This window comes from Octopus bimaculoides, chromosome 21, assembly GCF_001194135.2.
Source record: "Octopus bimaculoides isolate UCB-OBI-ISO-001 chromosome 21, ASM119413v2, whole genome shotgun sequence".
Lineage (NCBI taxonomy): Eukaryota > Metazoa > Mollusca > Cephalopoda > Octopoda > Octopodidae > Octopus > Octopus bimaculoides.
In genome coordinates this window covers 33,759,304-33,770,061 of record NC_069001.1, presented here as the reverse complement: position 1 = coordinate 33,770,061, position 10,758 = coordinate 33,759,304, and the positions used below count along the sequence as shown (strand labels likewise).

The following is a 10,758-nucleotide window of genomic DNA, read 5'->3' as shown; positions in this document are numbered from 1 at the left end:
GCAGTGATGGTGGTGGTGTGAGTAGTATAGGCGGTGGTGGTGGTGGTGTGGTTGTGGTGGTGGTGGTGTGGTGGTGGTGGTGTGGTGGTGGTGGTGGCGGTAGATTAACACCAGGTCAACACCGTTCTTGTGGTGACCAACCAGACACTTCTAAGTGTATCTAGGTCTATTACTACTTAGGCGGTGAATTGGCAAAAGTGCTAGGGAGTCGTACGAAGCACTTTGGTGTGGTGGATACTTATTCAGAGCCCTTGCGTTCTGAGTTCAAATCTCTCAATGAGATCAATTTTGCCTTTCATCCTTGCAGATCAATAAGAAACGGGTCCATAGAAGTAGATGGGTGGAGTCGGTGGCATGTTCGTATTCCTGCCAGCTCATTGTGTCCTTGAGCAAGACACTTTATATTACGTGGCCCCAATCTACTCAGCTGGCAAAAATGAGTTGTACCTGTATTTCAAAGGGGCCAGCTTTATCGCATTCTGTATCATGCTGAACCTCCTTGAGAATTACATTAGGGGTACATGTATATTAGGAGTGCATTGCCAGCAGCGGATTGTGTTCTTGAGCAAGACATTTTATTTCCCGTTGCACCACTCCACTCAGTCGGCAAAAATGAGTTGTACCTGTATTTCAAAGGACCAGCTTTGTCACATTCTGTGTCACACTGAATCTCCCTAAGAACTTCATTAAAGATACAGTGTCTGTGGAGTGCTCAGCCATTTCCAAGGTAATTTCACAAGCAGACTCCTTCGTTGATTGGATCAACTGGAACCCTCGTCGTCGCCAATTTTATCGATATCTAAGTAACTCCATCCAAATCCATCGAAGTGCCAATTTTATCGATATCTAGGATTGTTGAGGCTTTCCTCCTTTTAGGACGAGTGTAGTTTGTGGTAAGTCAACCTACGTTGAAGCAGTCGCTGACTCAGTATTTTGTGATTAAGGTTTAAGAAGGAAGGACTTTTGGTAGCTCAACATTGATTTTTATTTAATATCTTTATTTTGTCCGTTTATTTTTTAATTATATTCTTATCTTGCGAGCGCTAGATATGTTATGTCTCTGTGGCGCAATCGGTTAGCGCGTTCGGCTGTTAACCGAAAGGTTGGTGGTTCAAGCCCACCCAGGGACGTTAATCCAAGTTTTTTATGCTCTCTTTAAAAAAAAAGAGTGCAGGCATAGTTATGTGGTGCAGAAGCTCACATTGCAACCACGTTTTGGATTCAAGTCCCTCTCTTTTTTTACTCTTTTTCTTGTTTCAGTCATTTGACTGCGGCCATGCTGGAGCACCGTCTTTAGTCGAGCAAATCGACCCCAGGACTTATTCTATCGGTGTCTTTTGCCGAACCGATAAGTTACGGGGACGTAAACACACAAACATATACACAAATATACATACATATATATATATATATATATATATATATATACAACGGGCTTTTTTCAGTTTCCGTCTACCAAATCTACTCACAAGGCTTTGGTCGGCCCGAGGCTACAGTAGAAGACACTTGCCCAAGGTGCCACGCAGTGGGACTGAACCCGGAACCATGTGGTTGGTAAACAAGCTACTTACCACACAGCCACTCCTTTGTCCGTTTATTTTTAATTATATTCTTATCTTGCGAGCGCCTGCAATGTAATGTCTCTGTGGCGCAATCGGTTAGCGCGTTCGGCTGTTAACCGAAAGGTTGGTGGTTCAAGCCCACCCAGGGACGTTAATCCACGTTTTTTTTATGCTCTCTTTTTTTAAAAAAAAGTGCAGGCATGGTTATGTGGTTAAGAAGTTCACATTGCAACCACGTTTCGGATTCAAGTCCCTCTGTTGATAAAGTTTATGTGCCATAAATTCGTTATACTTTTACAGTACACAAAATATTTTAATAATTATTTTATACAATTCCTAATAATATCAAATTATAAAAATATAAGTTATCTTTCTTTTCTTTTTTTCTCTCTCTCTCTCTTTTTTGAAATATCGAATGGCTACGAGGGTCCATCAGAGTAAAATAGGAATCAAAAAGGTCCATTGGTTGGAACCTGGTTAATTGACCTGTTTCTTCATATACGCAGTCAACCGGGACTAGTCAGATATCTAAATTTTAACAAGCTAATCTGTATGACATCATAGGTCAGTTTAGGAAATGAGTAAGAGCTACTACAGCGATATATTTGATTGAAATATGATAATGGAGTTTGATTTTATCTAAATAAGGATAGCATTAGTTAATATTTGATATCTTTTTACCTTTTTCTTCGGTTGAAAGTGTGTATTGGTCCAGAGCAAAGTGACGCCATTATTTTCGTGTTTACCAGCGAAGCAAGACAGGGCCGCCATTAGAGGCAAAACAGAACAAAAATAAAGTGAAATAAAATGCAAAACTAAATATGAATCATTGGTTTACACAAAGATATATTTGTGTAATTCCTATTGTATTCTTTAGTCATACATGGAAGAATTTTAGCAAAACATTGTTAATGAAACTGTTGTTAATTATACAATTCTTCCCCCGCATACTGCGGTAAGCCGTACAACCCATGGTACCACAAGATGGACTTGATAAATGAGAGAATAGTTGGTGTCTCGCCTCTATATGTCGAACTGTTGTAGTGATGATCGACACATCTTATGAATTAGCGAAAGCGGAGTTTCTTACCTAAAAATCTGAAATCTGAAAAATATAACTCCTCGTTCTACAATTACCTTTAGCTCGTGTTGGCCACATATTTAAGTAACAAAAATGGAGGTAGTTCGTCATTTATATGTTTTCGACACCAGAAATAGCCATAGCAATGTTAAGCATAATGATTAAGGGACAATAAAAAAAATCAGGAATTAACCGATATTATTGTCCGGACTTTATGGCGGCGAGCTGGCGGAATCGTTAGCACGCCGGGCGAAATGCTTAGCGGTATATCGTCTGCTGCTACGTTCTGAGTTCAAATTTTGCTGAGGTCGACTTTGCCTTTCATTCTTTTGGAGCTCGATAAATTAAGTATCAGTCAAGTAATGGGGTCGATGCAATCGACTAGCTCCCTCCCCACAAATTCCAGGCCTTGTTCCTAGAGTAGAAAGGATTGTTTGAACTGGGAAACATGGGAGACAATTCGAATATATTTTTGTTGCATATATTCCAGATCTCTGCGCTCTGAGTTCAAATTCTACCACAGTCAACTTTGCCTTTCATACTTTCGGTAGGTCGCCTAAATAAAGTGCCGGTGCAGGATAACGTGCCGGACAAATGCCTTGTGGTATTTGTTCCTAGTCTATGCATTGTGAGTTCTTGGGTGGTAGACGTAATCCATCGTCTGAATTAACAACCACGTGATCCTTTGATGTCTTTGATTTCACTCTATTGCAAGCAATGAAACCTGATCTCCAGCTTCGGGACACCTTGTTCCTTTCCGCTCAAAGGCCTAAGAGACACTGAAACAAACGAAGAGCCATAGGTGCTGACCTTCCCTCTCTGACTACACAGTAAAAAATAAACGAGAAAGATAAGAACAACTTTCATTTCTCCTCCGCTCCTAAAACTCTTTAATCTCATATTTATACAGAGAAGGAGTCCGTAAACTTGTCATCTCTTATGTCCCTGCCGTAAGGTTTCACTTCCATACACGCCGATTTAATTTAAATCGTCCTCAGTCGAAAGACACCTGTTGTTAATGTCCTTTATTTGCATTTGTATTTGTGTACCATTTCTTCGTTTCTTTCCATCCTTGTTTTCGTACACATTCGCTGCTTTCTTCCAAGGAATCCAGTGCTCTTAGCTCAGTTTTTCCTAGGGGATGGCCAGATTGGAGCAATCTCGAGTATGACCAGCCGAAATTGCAAAAACAATCTGGAACTCGACTGAAGAAAGAAAACTCCGAATGACCCGTCCTTGTTTTTTTGTATCCTCTGTCTGGGTGTTTTGTCGTCCCTTTTTTGTATCATCTAACAGTCTGGATGTTTTGCGCTCTTGTCCCATTTTTGGTATTCCTTTTTATATATACATATGTATATATATTAGGTTTAGGAAGACAGATACCCTTAGACAGTTATTTAACATGGCGAATGCTCAGCCTATAGATATATATAGAATATATAAATACACACACACATACACACACACAGAGGCACACATATATATATGATATATAACATTATATATATCATATATATATATATATGTGTGTGTGTGTGTGTGTGTGTGTGTGTGTGTGTGTGTGTGTGTGTGTGTGTGTGTGTGTGTGTGTGTGTGTGTATACGCACATTAATATTCGGGGTCACAGAGTCTCGGAGGCTTGAGTTGGACGAGGAGTGTTCCTATGACATAGTTGACTGTAAACACACTTCTAAAAGATAATATGAACGGTATTGTTTTCATTGAAGAAGAGTATCATTTCTAATCTTGATAAAACCATGTAAAGTAGTTTTAAAGTAGGCCGACGGCGGCGCTTAAAATATTGTTCTAGCTTCTTTAGGTTATAAAGTTTGCTAAATATATCAAACGTGGGCGATTACCATGGTAACTATGACAGGCATTGTTTTAAGTAATCATGCGTCTTAGTACTTAGTCATGAACGCACTCACTCGTGGTAGTCATGGTTGGATTATGCTTCGCTGATGAGATTTAATAATTGTTTGACATGGCCAGTAATTTTGAAGTGACAACATTAGTAGATTACGTTGATATTAGTACTTGACTAGTATTTTATTTTATCGACAACGTGAAGATAAAAGGTCACGATGAACTCGGTAGGATTTGAACCCAGGCCGTATAAAACCGGAACAAACACCTCACAGCATTTTGTTCGACGCTATCCTTTTTAAATTATTGCTTCTAATTTAGGTTCAAGGCCAATAATTCTGAAGTTGATGGGAGTTAATTGATATCCATTGACCTCAGTTTTAGACGGTGACATTATTTTTATCAACATTGGAAGGAATGAAGAGCTGAGTTGACCTCGGCGGAATTTGAACCCAGAACGTAAAGAAATGGAACAAATACAGGATGTTTTCGATACGAAATCTGTGACAGCTACGGAAAGGAGCCCAAATAGAAGCTATATACAAATACTGGCTACAAACTTTAGCTCAATGCCACTAATTTCAGGGGCGGAGGTAAGTTGATTACATCGACCCCAGGGCTCAACTGTTCCATATTCATTAAATCCGAAAGAAATGAAAGGCTTAGCGGCATTTCGTCCGGCATGCTGATTGCTTCAACTTACCATTATATCTAAGGATGAGTTTTCCCCTACCGCGGTGTCCCTGTACTTGTTGGTCATACAAAAGAATTTTTAGAATGCGTTCATCTTTCATTTGAACATGTCATGTCCTTCCTATCTGCACTGAATTTTCAGAAGCATATTTTGATACTGGAGATATCACATTTTTCTAAGATTTTGACATTATATATTTTGCCATTTATGTTGCAGTTATTGCGCAGACAGTATATGTGAAAGGTTTCAAGTTTCTTTATATGCTTGTAGTAGGGAGTCCATGCTTCTGTCCCATACAAAAGTGTGCTCAAAATACAATATTTGTATACATTTATTTCAGTTTTCAGACTGACACTGTGTTCATCCCACAAATGATGGGAAAGTTTTCTAAAAGCACTTGTAGCCTAAGATATTCTGACACTGATTTCGTCATCAAGAGTACTCTTAAACTCTTCTGTACTTCCATATTTAAATGACCTGACCCATTTGAGTTAGATGCTGTCAATCATCACATTTGAATCTTCAGTGTGTTCTGCCCCAGATTTTGATTGGAATAAAACCTTCAGTCGTTTTGATGCTGATAATCCAAATGCACGAGCTATCGCAGCAAACCTGTCGACTGTTTCCTGTATTCCTTCAAATGTATGAGAAATCAAAGCACAATCATCAACAAACAGAAGTGACGTAGAAATTCTTCACTGGTCTTCTTCTTTGATCTAAAACTTTGCCATTTTAGGCTCAGCAGACCTCCTTCTGTGCTAATCTGGAATTTTACACCATGGTAATCCCTAGAAGCATGTTGGCGCATCATTGTAAAAAAATTGGTAGAAAGTATAGGAACTAAAACACGGCCCTGTTTGGTACCCCAACAGTTCAAAGATGCATCTATAACGTACTCTTACAGAAACAAAGGGGGAAAGAGTGTATTTGATAATTACAGAGGAATTAGTAGGTTGTGCATAGCTGGAAAAATTCTTGCGAGGGTGATCCTTAACCGCATCAATAAGTATGTAGTCAACAGCATATACCCTGGATCTCCATGTGGATTTCGGGCAGGGAAAGGCACAGCTGACATGATTTATGCCCTTCGGTAAGTTTAAGGAAAGGCACATAAGCAAAATAATGACCTGTACATAGTGTTTGTCGACTTGATCAAGAGACCTTTGATCCAACGAATGGTGAGGCACTCTTGGAAAATCTTGCCAAAAGTTGGTCTTCCAGATAAAATGATAAGAGTAACAGTATCCCTGCACAAAGGAACGATGGCAACAGTGATATCATGTAGTCAAATGTTCAGAAGCATTTCTGTTGCAATGAAATATATATGTGTGTGTCTGTGTATCTGTGTGTATGTGTGTGTGTGTGTGTGTGTGTGTGTGTGTGTGTCTGTATTTGTACCCACCACCGCTTGACAACAGGTGTTGGTGTGTTTACGTCCTCGTAACCCAGCGGTTCTGCAAAAGAGACCGATTGAATAAGTACCAGGTTTTTTTAGATAGATAGATAGAGAGAGAGAGAGAGAGAGAGAGAGAGAGAGAGAGAGAGAGAGAGAGAGAGAGAGAGAGAGAGAGAGAGAGAGAGAGAGAGAGAGAGAGAGAGAGAGAGAGAATCCTTTGCACACCTAATCTTATTCAATTTCGAGTAACTCTTCTCACTGCGTCACCCAAAATATATAAATAGCCATCGGAACTGATAACACACCTTGTATTGGTCCTCTTGTAATTATTATCAGGTACTCAACCTTGCACCATGATATAAGTGAATCGTTTTCTGTAGTAGATTTTATTTACTCTTTTGATAAAAGGAAGTTCGCTTCTATCATCGGCAGTTTGGGACGAAGTGACAAATGAAATCTGATGCTTTGTTAGATAACAAAAAAAAAAATAATAAATAAATAAAGAACGGTCAGTTCTCTCCCCACTCCAAGGGGCTAAAAAGAGACGTGGCGTGAAGGGACGGATATATGTGAATTTATATGACTACCTTATTTGGTTGTTTATAACCCAAACTGGATTGATACTCAAGTAATAGGGTCACATGATTGATCTTGTTCAGAACATACTTGAAATTATGAAGTGACGTTGTCCATGATGATGATGGTGATGATGATGATGATGACGATGATGATGATGGTGGTGGTGGTGGTGGTGGTAGTAGTGGTGGCGACGATGACGATGTTTTCTTTATTAACTGCTACTAAAGTATGACGGTATAGGAAGTTAGTGTGGTGCTACGCAAAAACATGTAAAATAAAACAACAAAAAAAAAAAGAAAAGAAACAATTCAAAATTCAAACAAGGAATGATTCTTCGAAAATAAAACCCCCGAAGGTCACTCATGGTCCAGCTTTTTGCTCCATACTCTTACTTGATGGAGCTGGGGTTCACCCCAATTAAGTTGTCCCAGAGATATCATCATGCGGAGAAGCCGATCTGTTCTACTAGTGCTCTCCATCGCTGGCGGTCCCGTCTCAGCTCTTCTGCTTGTCGAGCGCCTGGAGATCTTTCCCATTCACATCCAGCCATCTACTCATGGAAACCCCCACAAAATGACGCTTTCTCTGACCACTAAGGCAAGTGCCCTCTCTCCCCTTTTCTCCTCCAATCTACTGGCGCATGATTTGAGCAGGTTCGTTCACCATTTTTGCAACTCTTACTCAACTTTCCACAAATCCGTTGGGTGGCAGCACCTTCCTCTCCATTTTCACTTTCCCCCTGAAAATGTTGACGACGGCTTCATCAAAGAGGAAGATAGTCTTCATTATTGGTTTCAAATTTTGGCACAAGGCCTGCAATTTCGGGGGAGGAGGTAAGTCGAGTACATCGACCCCCCAGTGTGCAACTGGTACTTATTCTGTCGACTCCGAAAGAATGAAAGGTAAAATCGACCTCAGCGGAATTTGAACTCAGGACATAACGACAGACGAAATACCCGCTAAGCATTTTGCCCGGCGTGCTAGCGATTCTGCCAGCTCGTTGCCCTAGATGTTCTTCATCATTAGAAGTAATAGTCGGGGTCGATAAATGAAGTACCAGTTGAGTACTGGAGTCGATATGATCGACTGTCCCCCTCCCCACAAAATGCAGGCCTTGTGCCTATAGTAGAAAGGATTATTAGAAATAATAGTAAGACGGTGAGCTGGTAGAATCGTTAGCATGCCGAACAAAATGTTTAGCGGCATTTCGTCCGTTTTTATGTTCTGAATTCAAATTCCACCGTAGTCGACTTTACCTTTCATCCTTTCGAGGTCGATAAAATAAGTACCGGTTGCGCAGTGGGTCGATGTAATCGACTTGCTCCTTCACTCAAAATTTCCGGCCTTGTACCTATGGTAGAAAGGATTATTAGAATAAGATTATATGAAGATATTTTATACCAGTAAATGTCGCAGACTCGGGGACGTCGAAGCATCATGATCGTGACTGGGAGACGGGGTAAGGGGTGAAAGGGCAGATCATCCCGAGCGACGATTTTATGGCGGCAGCACTTCTAGTTGTACAGTATAAGCATGTAATAGCTGCTTGGGGTGGGGCGCAAACTCAAAGGCCTCTACTCAAAAGCACACACACACTGGCTTCTCCACTGTTCCCTGTACAACGTATTGATCTCCTAGAAACATATTTTAACGAAAGCTTCAGAGTACCTTATATCCAGCTACAGAAAATGCCTCTGAACATTGGCTACTCGTATCTTGCATTCATGCGACTTGTTATATATTGAGAACATTATTTTTCCATAACCCAAATCAGCAATTTATGATCAAATCTTAATTCCAGTTTGTTTTTTTTTATGATGATTTTTATTCCTTATTTTGTTGCTTCCTTATGAATGCTGCTGCGTCTTTGGCAATGTAATTATGTTCCCAGTTTCGGTGTAATATCGGCGTTCTAAAATGTCTCTTGTCTTATCGTCTGGATGAGAATATTTTTACTGGTTTAAATAGAGAAGCAGAAGAACGCTGCTGAGTGATTTGCGGACATTTTAAAACTATCGTTCTCTGTCTATCCTTCTTTCTCTCTCACTCTCCCTCTCTCTCTCTCTCTCTGTCTCTCTCTCTCTTTCTCTATCTGTCTATCAATCTATCTATCTATGCTTCTCTCTCTCTCTCTTTCTTGACTTTTACTCTCTCATTCTCTTCTTACACTTATTTTTGTGCATGCATGGTCAAGTGCAAGTATGAGTATGTACCCATGATCTGTATGTGCATGTGTATATATGTGTTTGTATGTGTGGGTGTGCACGCACATTCATTCATAAATACATCGTAGTTTTTTTCCGGTTCTTTCCAAGGCAGGCGCTCGTACACACACACACACACACACACACACACACATATATATAGACACTTGCATACATACATACATACATACATACATACAGACAGACAGACAGACGGACAGACAGACAGACAGACGGCCAGACAGACGTACATTGATATATAGACAGACGTATATTGATATATAGGTGGAGAAAAAAAGTAGTGCACTTGACCATTTGCAGAGAGGGAGATCTCCTTAAGTTGGTAACCTGGATTGAATGCTTAGAGCCGAACCAAATATCGCAAAGTATAAGATCTGAGTTTCGTCAATCCATCGCCTGGATTCATACTTTTTCTTTTTTTTTTTTTTAATGAACGCCTGAAAGGATAGAAGGCAAAGATGACCTCAGCAGGATTTGAACACTTAAAGAGCAAAGAGTCAGAACGAAACACCGCGAGGCATTCGACCCGACGCTCTAGCGACTCTGCCAAATTAGGAAGAGAAACATGTCAACACATAGGAACGCTGTTACACTCACACACCACACGCACGCACACACACACACATACATACACGCACGCACACAGACACACGCACAAAATATACATCGCTATCTCCAAAAAGTAGGTAACTAAAATTGTTGCTTTCGTGGAGATATATAATGAGTAAAAAATTGATACGAAATAACTCAGAACAACATTTAAAACCATTTAATGGTTTAAATAGTTCATATCATTGCTTGGAGCAATGTACACGTAACGTCTACCCCAACCAACTGAGGGACAGACTCTTCTTGTGCTTATATACAACCTAGTAGAAAACATAGCAACGAATCAGGTAATAACCATTCGTTTATTCTTTTACTCTATTATTCCGTTATTCTTTTGCTGTTGTCAGCCGTTCGAATGCCATTAAGGGACTTTTCTTCTTTTCTTTATGGTGTTTTTTTCTCTTTGTTTGCGCGATGTTTTTCTTTGTTGTCGATCTGACCTTCACATCGACTTCCCCAACAACTTATTTCAGTCTGGCTCATATTTCATCGATATTTATTTATCGAATGGTTAAGTTTTGAATTTTTGACGTTAAGGTGGGGTGTAACTCGACTCACGGATTTCCACCTGTATACACACACAAAGACACACACGCATCTTAAATGAGGTCCCTTTTCATAACAGAATGTTCGTACATTCATTCATGCATGCATACATACACACATTTATCTCTCTCTCTCTCTCTCTCTCTCTGTATATATATATATATATATATATATATATATATATATATATATATATATAT

General features: G+C 39.8%; 1 protein-coding gene and 2 non-coding genes across 4 annotated transcripts in view; all 3 read left to right on the top strand.

Annotated features, from left to right (window-relative positions):
• The window catches only part of LOC106884502 (uncharacterized), a 101,909-nt gene that overhangs the window by 4,357 nt on the left and 86,794 nt on the right, over positions 1 to 10,758 (top strand). Inside the window, exon 1 of one of the 2 annotated variants that reach the window (XM_052975574.1) lies at positions 10,068 to 10,299. The exons of the other annotated variant lie outside the window; for it this stretch is intronic. The gene's annotated coding sequence lies outside the window, so the exon portion shown is untranslated. Of the gene's footprint in view, positions 1 to 10,067; positions 10,300 to 10,758 lie in introns of those variants that run through there. 2 annotated transcript variants of the gene reach the window in all.
• On the top strand, positions 1,057 to 1,130 carry Trnan-guu (transfer RNA asparagine (anticodon GUU)). The gene has a single exon. It is a non-coding gene; the product is annotated as a tRNA-Asn (tRNA).
• On the top strand, positions 1,640 to 1,713 carry Trnan-guu (transfer RNA asparagine (anticodon GUU)). The gene has a single exon. It is a non-coding gene; the product is annotated as a tRNA-Asn (tRNA).